At 31.8% G+C, this 11,668-nt stretch overlaps 1 long non-coding RNA gene across 1 annotated transcript; it reads left to right on the forward strand.

The window, feature by feature from the left end:
* The first annotated feature begins 2,357 nt into the window (after positions 1-2,357).
* Positions 2,358-6,097, forward strand: LOC123537889 (uncharacterized). Its single transcript, XR_006683652.2, has 3 exons — positions 2,358-3,877; positions 5,386-5,445; positions 5,680-6,097. It is a non-coding gene; the product is annotated as an uncharacterized LOC123537889 (long non-coding RNA).
* The last annotated feature ends 5,571 nt before the right edge of the window (positions 6,098-11,668 follow it).

Here is an 11,668-nt window from a genome sequence, read left to right on the forward strand (position 1 = left end):
TGGCCTAAATGCCTTCAACGTTTTTATTTTGTCGCGTTGGGTGATCTTTGTGTTGTTTTTGCAAACTGAATTGAAATTTTATGAACATAGAAATAATTCTTATTGTAAACGATATATTTATGCGACGAAAACTGTTTTCGTTCATTTAAATATCTTTCTCTAAAATTAGTGAACAATGGTTCATTGTTGTCTATGTGTTGATATTTCCTTGAAACGACGCAAAACTGGACAGTTTTATTGATACACGAGCATGTAGTCAGAACACGATACAAGGCAGTTACATACATTGAAAACATATTTTACTAGAGTTTAATGTTCACTTAAAAAACAACGAAATATATAAGACATAACTTAACAAAATATGAACTACCCAAAAGCTCGGAATCGATAGCAGGTAATCAATTAACTATGAAATTTGAAAATATACTAACATCAATTATAACCGTAATATATCAACTGTTCGCTTCCTTTGAAACCCATTCGATTCCATCAGAAGTTTGTCATACTTCTGTGACGAAAGTTATCGTATGCAAGAGTGGTTGAAGCTTAGAATAGCATACTCCTTACTAGATAAACACTTTTCTGTGATATTTCCTGTCTTATCTTTTATTTGTATGTGCAGAAACATTTTATCTAGGCGTTGAAATAAAACTTGTACAAAATTGACATAACTACTTGCGATCACCAGGGTTCCAAATAGCAAAAATGACTGTATTATCACGGTGTTCTAATTATAACAAGCAAATATTATGACATGTTTAGAAAAGACTTGCTTTGAAAATGAAATTATAAGAACACATATAAGAACATTTTTGTCGATGACGGTGGCTGTAATTTACCGTTCTTGCCTAGTCCCCTTTTCTCAAAACATTAAACTTTATGTTTGTCCGAATCATTGAAGATCAAGCAAATATCTCTATCCTTGATGCACTTCATTAACAGGTTTGACACGTACGGAATATTTTAAGAGGGGGTAAATTATTTTAATATAAGACACGACTTTTTACAACAACATTTATGAATCATAAAAGAAAATTAAAGAACATAACACGATGTATTGTTTGTACCATAGTATTAATAAATAAAAATTGACCTCTATATGTTGTCAAAATGCAAAATAATTTTATCAATATATACGGTTTTATGGATTGCGTGCCGTCTTGAAGGATGAATGAAAGATATGCAGTCGGGTGTTACAGAAAGTACAGTCATACTTCAAATCTGTAGGTCCGCAAAGCCTTTACTCCTTGCATAGTTTGTCTTTTATAACAGATATCAATAAAGATGAATCAAACTAAGCAGTCTGTTAGATTTGTTCGAATAAAAAAACTGTATAAAAAAAGATGTGAATTCTCTTGCCGGTTTACTTTTCCCGAAAAATAGATACGTTTCTTTTTCTTTCATCTTAGACAAAAACGTGCCCTAAGCCCTCTTTACACAAGGGAAACAATCTGTTCATAGAGTGAAATTGTTAAGTAAACACCATTTGTCAGTCATAATCCTGTCTATCTTATATAAATGAAATGGAAAAGTAATTTATCTATGTTACCTGTTATACATGATTACACAGGCATGCATCTTAATGTCCTGAAATAGTTTCATTTGCTTTTTCATATTTCTAGGTATTTTCGCATGATTTGACGCATATATGTTGCCAGCAGAGATTGCTCTCTTTCCAGCAATATCTTTCTGCGAGTTTTAACTTTTATAACATCATCATCTGTTTGTTGACAGATTTCGACACAAAAATGCCACACATTTCCTAGAGAATTTCAAGACTTGATTTTTTATATATTTGTCTGTACAAAGAGCCGACCCTTGCAATTGTCTCCATTTTTATTCCAAATATTTTACTTAGAACTCTCAAGATATTTTTTCAGCTGGCCCAACCGCTTAGCTCAGTAGGGGGAACGTTGGTCTACGAATCACGAGGTCGCGAGTTCGATTCCCGGGCTGGGCGTATGTTCTCCGTGACAATTTGATAAAAGACATTGTGTCTGAAATCATTCGTCGTCCACCTTTGATAATTCATGTGGAGGAGTTGGCAGCTACTTGCGAAGAACAGGTTTGAACTGTTACAGAATCCAGGGACACTAGTTAGGTTAACTGCCCGCCGTTACATGACTGAAATACTGTTGGAAAACGGCGTTTAACCCAAAACAAAACAAAAAAAAATACTTTAAAAAACACAACATTTTTCAGCTCAAATAACTCTTTTTCAAAAATTGATTTGTAAGTATTTTTGGACTGTGTACTCTGATGCATTTAGCTACACATATATCTTAAACCAATAGCGTTTAGTTTAAGTTCAAATTTTTAATCACAATGCCTACTAAGACTGGTTAATTGTAAATACAACATTAAGCTTATTACGTCATTAAACATTTTCAACTCGGTAAAAATATGTTTCAAACTACGTTATGAATAATTGAATAGCCTTATCAAATCTAATTTTCATTTCCGTAAATTCTTTTCTCATCTCCATGCACATGAATATTAAACACACACACACACGCGCGCGCGCGCGCGCGCACACACATACACACACAAATATGTAACTAAGTACCAAACACTAACCAAACTGAACCTGGAACCTCTTCATTCTAAGCAAGGATGTAACCGCTGGAGGAAATCTACTGTTGCTTAGGTAATAATATACAAACACTAAGATCGCTAGAATTTATTTGTTTTCTTCAGACCATATGGCTTTGATTATATTCCTTACTGCGTCAAATTTACTAGGAACAGTTCCTCATTACCAATATTGAATTTCTATTCAATTTGCTAGTACTGTTTTTTTCCTACAACTTTATCATTTAATAACAGACATAAAGCTACGTTTTGGATACATTTGTTTACTGGTTTGTAGTAACAGATTGGCCTTCTACAAATTTATGATAACCAATTTTAGTTGAAGTGAGCCTCAACACCGCCGCCCATTTTGTGTCTAACAGAAGGTAAGTACAATTAGTATAAAGGATATGCCAAATAATTATAATTATTCTATGCTCTTCTGTGAAATACTGAAATTTATCAGTGAAATAAAATTGATATTTGCACTGTATGAAACAGTGAAAATATCATTTTTATTTTTCACTGATACGGAACTACATTTGAATGCGAAATGATATGAATTATAAATGATAGGAATTTCCTTGCAAAAATGTCTTCAGTAAACGTAAAGATGTATAAGAAGAATAACAGGATCATAAATATTTACATTTTATCACAATGAAATGTAAAAGAAATCAGGAAATGTAATAGAACTATTTATAGTTTTTCTACAAAGACATCCTGACGTTACAACATTATGACGTTATGATGCGATGCACGTGACGTTGCGCGGACAAACTCGTGAACACTATAATTTACATTTTCACGAGTGGCTGCGCCACTCGTGAAAATATTGCATTTTAGTGTTTACTCGGTGAAATATATTTCGATCTTACACTAAAACAAACAACTATCCTCTATGAATATCAAGTTCACATTATACTGGACAAAGCGTGATTATCACCTGTGTATTTTAACTTTCTTTTCGTGCATATCTGCATGTCGTCTGCTAAAAATGATATAATCGTAATATGAATATGTTACGAAACATGCATATAAGGCGATGGCATGAAATATATACACACTTTAAAGCAAGCTTCCTCTGTTGGATATACGTTACAAAACATTACATACTACGATGCAGCTGGATAAATCAAAGACTTTTATTTTAGTTGCATTAGTAGCAAGAGTTTCCAGTGTGCCTGAAGAAGGATGAAGAGAAGTTTCTGTACAATTAGAAAAGGCCAATGGATCTGCGTCTATTGCGGCGGTCTATCTCGGTGTTCAATATATTAGCATGTTGAAAGCATACTAAAAGATAGATGTAAGTAATAATAGAAAATATGTTGGAACACGTATTAGTATTGATTGGAACATTCTAATAAGTACATGTTACAGCGTTTTTACAGTTTTTACAGTGTTATATCTGCATGTTATAATTGTGGAAATTGCATATGGTGCCACGATGGAGTATATTTCAATTGTTAGCAACTTTTCAATATCAGTATCTTATGATTAAGTTGAATTAGATATTTCAACAGCATAGCTGTCGTAAGAATATATATAATCATTCAATTTTGTATCTTTCACCCTGTTATATGCAGGGAAGTGTTGATTTTTGTTGATTTCTTTAATCCAAATAAGTTTCTTGAATAGTTTATATCACTCAGCTGTAATTTTGTGCAATGTCATGGGTTTACCAAAAGCTGTTATTTTTTTCACATTTTATTCTTAAATTATTGAGTTTCCAATGTTTCAGAGCCATTTTCTTACTGACATATGTGTGATAGCCGATTATATGTATATTTATGCAAAATATCTGTGCTCTTCATTGAACGTTACAATAAGTCATATTTCGTTTTATATTTGCTTCAGTTTCTTTTTAAATCTTCAAGTTCACGAATACTCCATCTCTGACCTGTGTACGGATCCTTGTCTTTGCTTATATTCATTTTGAAATTCGTCTGACGTGCTGAAGGCGTTACGTACAGCATAAAATCATCTTGATATAGTTAGAGTCTTAGAGTCTTTGTTTAAAAGCATCTTTGCATACGAAACGTCGGTTTTTATGTATTTGTCTTTTTTCTTTTTATGATAAGTTCAGTGATTTAATGGGCTTACTTCCATTTATTAATTGGTATTTTCTCTAAAGATTTATGTTTTTTTGGATAAGTCGAATAAATAAAAATTAAGTATTACTAGACACCTAACTAACTTCTATTGATAGCTTTTCTTTTAAGGTTTATACTTTGTAATAAAAAAGTGATTTTTGTGTGAAAATTTCATCATACGGAATTAACTTTTATTCATGTCTTGGTCCTGTCGTTAAAGGTTTTAAGCTATACGATATGCACTGTGAAAACATCACTCTTCACGAAACTAACTATGAAACTGTACTACAAATCCTTTTGTTAAATGTTTAGGATTTATAATAATGTTAAGGATTTTCTAAAAATCCATAAATGCAAAAGAAAATAATTTTTTATGTCTTAGCTCTGTCGGTAAATATTTATGCCCGATGATATATTCCATTATTTGCTGTGAAGACTTTATCCTATTTGCTTAGTTATCACGTTTTCGATTTTTCTTTGAAGCTTTTGTCTGCATAAAAAATAAATTATTTGTTGCTTAATCACCATATTTAATATTTTCTGTATCTTTTTTATGTTTATTACTTTAATTGGTTTAAAACTTCATGGAAAAGAAAATGCCACCTTTAATGAATATAAAAACTTGATAGTATGTAAAATAATTATCTATGAGGAAGGATTCCTGCATATTAATCGTATCTGTATTTCATGCATTTTATTACTTTTTATGTTCATATTACAGGCAGACAAAGGCTCACACATTTATTAGGTATTCTTTATAGCAGAGTCTATAGAAGGAGAGGTAAATATACATACTTCAGTAGTAATTTTTCAGTTCACAAAATAACCTATTGTTTTGGGTTTTTTTTCAGCATCTTTACTAAAAATTAAGACAATATTCAAAATATCATGGCGAAACGTAAGGTTATACAGTTCGATAAGTTTTTTTTACCGGTAATTATTGCAAGGCAGACTTTAGAAGCTTATATCAGGGATGCTTATCACCATTTCACTATTTTTTCTTTTTTGTTTTCAGCAACAAGAATGTCAAAGAAAAAGTTTTGTGGTCTCAAGTTGTAGAGAAAGTTACCAGTGCAAGTTGCGGCCCTGTTGCAGAGTGAGGATATTGAAAATGTGTATTGTTATTTTAATGTAAAAGCGACAGGGAAATTAAATATTACAAAAGGAAATCTTAAAACATATCTCTGATATCCTAGTTTAAAAGAAAACTTTTTAAATTGATAAATCATGATAAGTCTGGTTAAAATTATAGTAAGTCACTGAGAGATTCCTCAGCCATGTTCGAAATCAAAACCTTTGTTTCCGCAATTCAGTTTCATCCAAACGGCATCAAATTGGAGAGTAATAGGAGAAACCTCTGCTCATAAATATATGCTTATCTTCTGTACAATTAAGTATATACTTTACCCTTTACTCCATATACATTTAGCCTAATTAGGCTTATCATATCCATACAGCTTTACTAATAATCAGTACACTATCTCCATACAGGATATTGGGGAAAAATGCAAAATTTATACCCGTCTTATTCAATTCAATATTACTATATTTAATTTTGTTTTAAACACTTAGTAACCAACAAAAAGTTTTTTTCACAATTAAATTTTCTTTCTAATGGTACATTTTACATAAAAGTGTGATAAATATTTCTTGACATACAAAGCTTTAAACCCATTAGTTTACTTTTCTATAATAATTTTAGCTACTTTTCTATTGATGGTACTTATTTATTTCTGCATTTTTACATATTAAATATTATTTTGAAAATATTTTTTTTTGTAAATAAAATTATTTTATTAGATTCAAGAGAAAGGCTGGCTAAAAGGGGATTTCTTCAAGGATTCATGAAGACAAGGGCTTTAAAAAAGTAATAAAAAGAAAGAAAAACACATTTGTTACTGCCAACTTATTTTTGTTTTCCTTTTTATTATTATTTATGACAGTATTGTTATTTTTTTATCCGATTCTTCTTTTTCTTTTTTAAATATATTTAAGAAAATCTGCAGTTTTATTTTCCCATACAAATTATAATCAGCTTTTTAATTTTTTTAAGTCCTGTAATTTGTATGATTAATTTGCATATTTGACACCCTCTGGTTTGTTAAGTTTTCCCAAGGTATAATTAGTTACATAATGTTTTTTTTTTTTAAGAATAATTGATCAAAAGCAATTTTATCAGCTTATAAAAACACTTACCAGTAAAATTTCTTAATTGGATTAACTTCAAAGTTGCCTACAATTATCCATAGCACACGCCAATTATCCAAAGATCACCCCAATCAACCATACCCCACACTGATAGGTAATATACAGACATACGTTGTAAAATTCCTTACTGCAGCAGGTAATTAGCTGTTAATTTGTCTTCAGGGTAAATCATACCAATATGTATTTGCAACAGTTATTTTTTTAATCTATCATAAAGTGTATATTTTTTATATAAATCCATTGAAAAAAAAGTTTCGCTTTCTAAATCACCTGGGAAATGCGGAAACCTAAAAAAATTTACAGTATTTTTTTTAGCTTGCACAAATTCACAATTTGTATAAAAAAGTACTACACAAATTCATAATTTGTAAAGATAAACTTGATGGTATAATAAGCCTTGATCAGGCTAGTTTTAGCTCAAGATGAAATTTTCCTCACAGTAATTTTCCATAAATACACTACCACATTTCAGGTTTAAATTACCATTAAAAATCAAATATAAACCATATATTTTTTTGACAGATATCATTTGTACATGGTTTAAACTTTACAAAAATGTTTTTGTGGGATTCCTTGATGTTGTACTTTATTCATAATTTGCTTTTAAACTTGAAGGCGTCAAAAAGAGTATCTATCAGGGAATGGATAAAGGTGGTAAAAAGGGTATCTATCAGGGAATGGATAGAGGTGGTAAAAAGCGTATCTACGGAGTAAAGGGTTAATGGATTAGATGAATAGTATCACAGTACTATGATTTTTTTAAAAAACATTTAACATTGAGAACATGTTTTCTATTTAAAAAAAAAAAGCTTATAAAATACCATTAACAAAGTGAAGACAAAGATCAATATTGTCTGTCAAGGACGAGGGACGATGAACCTGATTAAACAAAAATGAGCGGTTCAAATCCCAGTTCATGCGAGGCTACGTAAGCAGTTTTGCCTAAAGGATCGGACTCTTAATACACAATTTACGAACGACCACGTAAAGTATGTCAGACAATGTACAGGCTATATCTGATGTTTCAACAATAAAGAATTGAAAAATCTCTCACAAATGTATACGATAAGTTCATAAATCGTAATATTTCTGTTTTGTAGTATGTACTCGCGTTATACAAGCATTTGCAAATGCAGGTCAAGATCTAGATCTGGAATCACTAACATATGATACCACAAAGATGGGCATTACTCGTTTTAACTGTGCAAACAGCAAATATAACTGTGAGTTGAATGAGACACTCGTATACCACTGCCACTGTGTAATAAAGTCCATGCCATAAGTGTTTAAGTTGTATCTTAAAATTGAATATTATTTCAACATATACAAAGTTCCTAAAATATTATTTTTCATCACTTGTAAAAAATGAAAGTAAGGTCCGCATCACTCCCTTTCTAACACCCCGCACGCGTACACTTGCACGGGCTTAAGCGGACCTCTGAATGGATTCCATGATCTCAAAAGACCAGTCAATATGACAACACTGAATCAAGGTACGGGGAGACATTTTACAGTCGCAACACCGCAGTTAAAGATTTCGGTTGTGATAGTTAATAAAATCTATATGAAATCCTTTGGAATTAGACAATTAATGAATCATTAAACGTGAGCAACTCAGACAGATAAGGTAACACCAGTGAAGCAACAAATTCTGCGTATCGGTTAAAACGAACAAGAAAATGTGCAGAATGTAAGCTAAACAAACATCAATGGGCTTATCATTCTGACTGGTTGACCGCATCACGCACCGCTGCATACAAGGTAGTCTGTATGTCTTACATGAGGTACATAATGAAAGATGCGATGTATCTACTGTTACCTGAGATAAATTGATAAAACTCGAAGAATATCATCTCAAGATGCACGATATCGACCAAGGCCGGATTCGGACCGTATCAGATACCATTTCTCCTTCTCGTTATATTCAACTGCCACGGTCACTAGGATTCCACAATTGTATCTATATCATACAATAATATAAAAGTAAATAAATTTTAACCTAATTTCAAAACTGAAATCAATAATATGACAATATTGTTTTAAATAAGCAATGATCAGCATATCTTTCAACAATATATATATTAAACTTATTTCATTAATTCAACATTTTGTAAGTAAATGCTGATAATTTTTTATTAAAAATAAATTTCTCAACTTAAAAGGAAAAAAGGTCGTTTGACTTTTGTGTTTACCGGCTTCTTTGCTTGTGTCGAAGTGCAATACCATATTTTTTTCAACATGGAAAAACTTGTCAAAATTGAACAATTTTCATTCATTTTCAGATTCAACATCGGATTAAGCAGCTCATTTAATTAAACGTATAATGAAATCTTTTGCGATGCCCATTTTTTTTTCAAATTAGTTTAGCAAAAAATGACACATGACCAAATTTTTTATTTGCTGAATTATCAAAGCTTTCACGACAGCATTTCTGGAAATAATGGTTACGTCGAATTCTTCCTTGTAGAAAAAAATATTCGATTGTGCAGAACTACCATAAAGTTAAACAAAGCAAAGTTAAACAAAGTTGGTATAAAATGCTGACCATATAGCAAAGTTTATACCCGGCTGTTTGTCAGAAAGTTGATATCCAGATGCCTGTCATAATATTATCATCCAAATGCTAACACCCTGTCGTTTGCCATAATAATTTTTATCCCGATCCTAACAATCAGTCGTTTAATGCGTATACTGGAAATAAAAGTAACTATCAAATTGAATGCTTTTTCTTGCCAGAGAGTATAAATAAATAATAAAAGAACGATTTCCCTTTGCATATTGGCAGGTATGGTATGTACATATATATATATATGAACGAAACGGAGCGGTTGTCCAAGGAACGTATGTAAAAGACAATGACGTCAGTGTACAAGAAAAAGTTCACCTATATAATGTTCATCTACCAGATGAACTACTAAGTAATTTATTCAAAAAGAATGAAATATGAACAGTTGCTCGTCTTTGCCTAAATTAAATGAGAAATGACTTATTGGTGCGTGGTTGTTTTTTCCCCCCTGTTTTAAGTCAATGTTACCATTATCTTGCACGTTGACAGGTTTAACAGGCAATAATTGCATTTATTATACCTCACATAAATGTCCAATGCAAATTTCCCATTAGTTCAACTTGAATAATATATCATATTCCCCAGTGATTTTATATCACATGCGCAAAATCGTTATTTTCAATTTCTGCGCAGGTGATATGATCCATAATTTCATATCACATGCGCAACAGCGTTATTTTGTTTTTCTGCGCATGTGATATTATTGTTTCATATCACCCGTTGAGAAATTGATACTTTCGCATTGATTATTTTCTTTTTTAAGCTACGTGCAAAATATTTCGAAAACAATTTTTCATCAAATATTGAATCGAGACTACAACAATAAGTTTGGAAATGATCTAACTAAGAAAATGAGTACTCACACTTATATGTTTCATTTAGAAAGAAGAAAGTTATCGCCGTTTTTCGAATGCTACTGTTGACGCAATGTTGAAATATTAGAATAAATATAGCTAGATGTCAGCGATATGTAATCGTCTCGACTAAATCTATCAAAAAAATCTTATTACAGCAAAGTCGCCAAATTATGAGTCCTAACAAGTAAAGACTCTTTAATTGTCTTCATTATTTGGTTAGTAATTACTTTTTAATGTTAAATAAATTATTTTGTTGATTTTCCAGTAATGCTTTGACCTTATAGCTTGCGGTTATAAAAAAATTGAATATTGCATTCCTGAGAGGGTGATATGAAAAATGTTCACCCCTCGAAATATGAATATAGACCTCGGCTGGCGTCTCGGTCAATATCCATATATCTCGCGGTGAACATTTTTCATACCACCTTCTCAGAAATGCAATATTTATATAATATAATTTAATAGATAACAAATACCACGTTACTATTTTATATAGGGTCCACCAAATATGTCCTTTCTTAGGATTCATCTAATCCCAAGATAAGAAACAACCTTGTTGAATGTAAGGGGCAACCTTCTTTCTCTGTATGAAGCTCACATTTACAAATTGCGCAGTTTTGTAATAATGCAAAAAAGTAAAAATGAATTATTACCAATATACGTTATTACGAGAAAATGAGCAGTTTACTAATAAACTAAACAAAAATCTGATTAAGACCTAAGTTCGACACTGCGCATCATCACATGAGTCAGGAACTTACAAAATCAAAGGGGTTTGTTTAAATGCAGTCGGTTATAGTACCATTGGTAAGACTAATCATTGTCATAAGTACTATAAACTGTTTGGTCTACTTGAATGCTTCAGTGATGTAACCACAGGTAAGACTATTGATCACTAAATGTCTTAAGCTTTTGTAGCAGATAGAAAGATCTCCCCCTATTGCAACCTCTCTCCACCAAAAGAAAATTCGTCATGAAACAGACCGCCTTGGTAGTCTGGTGGTAGAGCGCCAACTCCTTCGCGCTCAGCATTAAAAGAATAGTGCTGGGTCTGGTCAGCCGGTGTAGTGTAATGTGACCGGGTTGTATATCATGTCACGTGTCTACGGCGTGATATTTTATTAAGGCAGCTCTATGAAGTTGTGCATTGTGCTCACTGCTACAAGTAGACACCGTTGTTTATATAACGAAAAAGACGTTAAACCCGAACAAGCACACAGACGCACGCATGCACTCGTCATTAAACAAGACTTTTCGCAAGAAAAACCATTTGGTAACAATGTAACTTCATGTACATTTTATTTGTATAACGTAAACAAAAACATAATTACTGTCTTCATCATGAAGTAAGACACCGATTGAACGAAAAACAA

The sequence above is a fragment of the Mercenaria mercenaria genome, chromosome 18 (assembly GCF_021730395.1).
Source record: "Mercenaria mercenaria strain notata chromosome 18, MADL_Memer_1, whole genome shotgun sequence".
NCBI classification, from domain to species: Eukaryota; Metazoa; Mollusca; class Bivalvia; order Venerida; family Veneridae; genus Mercenaria; species Mercenaria mercenaria.